Source organism: Petromyzon marinus, unplaced genomic scaffold (assembly GCF_048934315.1).
Source record: "Petromyzon marinus isolate PM22_M1 ecotype Great Lakes invasive population unplaced genomic scaffold, UKy_Petmar_22M1.pri1.0 PM_Scaffold_55, whole genome shotgun sequence".
Taxonomy (NCBI): domain Eukaryota; kingdom Metazoa; phylum Chordata; class Hyperoartia; order Petromyzontiformes; family Petromyzontidae; genus Petromyzon; species Petromyzon marinus.
Window position 1 is genome coordinate 247,609 of NW_027423557.1, and position 4,344 is coordinate 251,952.

The following is a 4,344-nucleotide window of genomic DNA, read 5'->3' on the forward strand; positions in this document are numbered from 1 at the left end:
TACACTATACACTACACTATACACTACACTATACACTACATTATACACTACACTATACACTACACTATAACTATACACTACACTATACACTACACTATACATTATACACTATACACTACACTATACACTACACACTACACTATGCACTATACACTACACTATACACTACACTATACACTGCACTATACACTATACACTACACTATACACTACACTATACACTACACTATACACTACACACTACACTGCACTATACACTACACTATACTCTATACACTACACTATACACTACACTATACACTACCCTATACACTACACTATACACTACACTATACACTACACTATACATTATACACTACACTATACTATACACTATACACTACACTATACACTACACTATACACTACACTATACACTACACTATACACTACACTATACACTACACTATACACACTATACACTGCACTATACACCGCACTATACACTACACTATACACTACACTATACACTACACTATACACTACACTTTACACTACACTATACACTACACTATATACTACACTATACACTATACACTACACTATACACTACACTATACACTACACACTACACTATACACTACACTATACACTACACTATACACTACACTATACACTACACTATACACTATAAACTACACTGTACACTACACTATACACTACACTACACACTACACTACACACTACACTATACACTACACTATACACTACACTATACACTACACTATACACTACATTATACACTACACTATACACTACACTATACACTATACTATACACTACACTATACACTACACTATACACTCTACACTACACTATACACTACACTATACACACAGAGACACACAGACACAGAGACACACATAGACACACAGAGACACGCAGACAGAAACACACACAGACACACAGAGACACACAGACACACACACAGACACACACATACACACACAGACACACACAGAGACACACACACACAGACACACACACACAGACAGAGACACACAGACACACACAGACACACACAGAGACACACAGACACACACAGAGACACACAGACACACACAGAGACACACACACACACAGACACACAGACACACACACAGATACACACACACAGACACACAGACAGAGACACACACAAGCAGACACACACACAGACAGAGACTCACACACACAGACACACACACACACAGAGACACACAGACACAGAGACACATACACACAGAGACACAGAGACACAGACACACACACACAGAGACACACACACACAGACAGACACAGACACACACACAGACACACACACAGAGACACACACACAGACACACACAGAGACACACACACAGACACACACACACAGACACACACAGACACACACAGAGACACACACACACAGACACACACACAGAGACACACACACACACACAGACACACACACAGACACACACACAGAGACAGACACAGACACACACACACACAGACACACACACAGACACACAGAGGCACACACACACAGACACACACAGACACACACACAGACACACACAGACACACACACAGAGACACACACACAGACACACACACACAGACACACACACAGACACACACACAGACACACACACAGACACACACACAGACACACACACACAGAGACACACAGACACACAACAACAACAACCGCCATTCGCCACTAAGTGGCGGTGACGTCACCACGACGCTTGTGCCAGGCTATGTGCACCCTGAGGCCACGTGAAGTGTCGAACGCCCGCTGGCAGGATGTCACGGAGCAGACCCAGGTGCCACGGGTCGACTGACTGAGATGACTGGCTGATGCACCACCTGTGCCCCCTACTGTGCCAACCTGCTGTGCTTTAGCCACCCGGCGCTCCGCTCGTTGTTGTGAGCGTCGCTCCTCCGCCCTCCGTTGTTGTTGGAGGGCGACTGCCTCCAACTGCCCAGTAGCATCCTTCACGAGCCTCCTCCACAGAGGCCGATCTTGACACCGCTGGTACCAGTCATCGGCAAGTCCACTCAGCTCCACGTCCTCCTGTACCACATCACTCCATCTCTTCTCTAGCCCGTGCCGCGCCCGCTTAGCCCCCTCAATCCGGCCAAACAAAAGCTGTTTCGGCATGCGGTAGCTGGGCATGCGGGCTACATGACCCAGCCATCGCAGCCTTGCCTGCCGGAGGAGCTCACCGATGGGACCCTGCCCAGATCTTTCAAGGATTTGTGAGCTCCTCACACAATCCAGTCTGGTTAAACCCAGGATGGATCGTAGGCAGGCCAGCCTAAATGTTTCTAACCGGCGAAGATGTTCCATTAGGGGGGTCCACGTTTCGCAAGCGTAGAGAAGGGAGGGAATGACCGTGGCCGAGAAGACCTGAAGCTTAGTGCGGAGCGACAGACCAGGTAGCTTCCACACAGCGTTACGCAACCGATGAAAAGATCGGTTGCGTAACACACAGAGACACACACACAAAGACACACACACAGACACACACACAGAGACACACACACACACTCCACGACGTTTCGATCGCAACACACGACCCTGATGAAGGCCGCTTGCGTTGCTTTAATTTAAAATTTATTATTTTAAAAAAATAGTTTTTTTATTTGATTAAATTTTACATTTTCTAATAATTTAAATTAACACAAAAATGTAATAATTATTTCCCTAGCTAAGTGACTTTTCTCCCGAAAGAGGCGAAGAATAATAAGGAAGTCCCCGCAGGCCACCAAAGGCTCAAGTCTAAGAGACGAGAATCTCACCACCACCAACTCCTCCGCGCCTCGTCCACTCGCTGTCGACACCTGTCACGTGGCGCGTCACGTGACGCCGAGTGACGTCACGCGAGCGGAACTCGGCGCCACGTGACCGGAACTCGGTGCCACGTGACTGCGGCTGGCCCCGCCCACTTGGAGGGGCGGGGAAAGGGGAGGGGGATGGGCGGAGCCGAGGGGGGAGGGGCGAAGTCGACAGTCACACGAAACGTCGTGAGAATTTTTTATTGTTTTATATATATTTTGTTATTTTGTTGTTTCTCTTCAACGTGACTTTACCGAAAAAACTAAGAATATGAATTACTGCAGTCACGAAAGCTTTAAATCAAAATTTAGTCACTCACACAGTTACACAGTCACACAGTCACTCACAGTCACTCACACAGTCACACAGTCACTCACACAGTCACTCACAGTCCCTCACACAGTCACTCACAGTCACTCACACAGTCACTCACACAGTCACAGTCACTCACACAGTTACTTACACAGTCACTCACAGTCAATTACAGTCACACATACAGTCACTCATAGTCACTCACACAGTCACTCAGAGTCACATTCACTCATGGTCACTCACACAGTCACTCACACAGTCACTCACAGTCACTCAGTCACTCACACAGTCAATTACACAGTCACTCACACAGTCACTCACAGTCACTCACACAGTCACTCACAGTCACTCACACAGTCACTCACACAGTCACTCACAGTCACTCACACAGTCACTCACACAGTCACTCACAGTCACTCACACAGTCACTCACACAGTCACTCACAGTCACTCACACAGTCACTCACAGTCACTCACACAGTCACTCACACAGTCACTCACACAGTCAGCCACTCACAGTCACTCACACAGTCACTCACAGTCACTCACACAGTCACTCACACAGTCACACACACATTCACTCACACAGTCACTCACACAGTCACTCACAGTCACTCACACAGTCACTCACAGTCACTCACACAGTCACTCACAGTCACTCACACAGTCACTCACAGTCACTCACACAGTCACTCACAGTCACTCACAGTCACCCACAGGGGTGAGGAAGGTGTCCACGCGTGGTGCTGGCCACCCACCCACACGAGTGCCGTGCCGGCCTTCATAGTTACTGTCTAACACCACTTGCCACAACAGTTTGTTAAGGCTACAGTGGGTGGGTGAGATGGTGAGTGAGTGGGTGAGTGAGATGGTGAGTGAGTGAGATGGTGAATGAGTGGGTGAGGGAGATGGTGAGTAAGATGGTGAGTGAGTGGGTGAATGAGAGGGTGAGTGAGATGGTGAGTGAGTGGGTGAGTGAGTGAGTGGGGTGGGTGAGTGGGTGAGTGAGTGAGATGTCGAGGGAGTGGGTGATTGAGTGGGGGAATGAGAGGGTGAGTGAGTGGGTGAGTGAGATGGTGAGCGAGTGGGTGAGTGAGATGGTGAGTGAGTGGGTGATTTAGTGGGTGAGCGAGTGCGTGGGTGAGTGAGTGGGTGGGTGAGTGAGTGGGTGGTGAGTGGGTGAGTG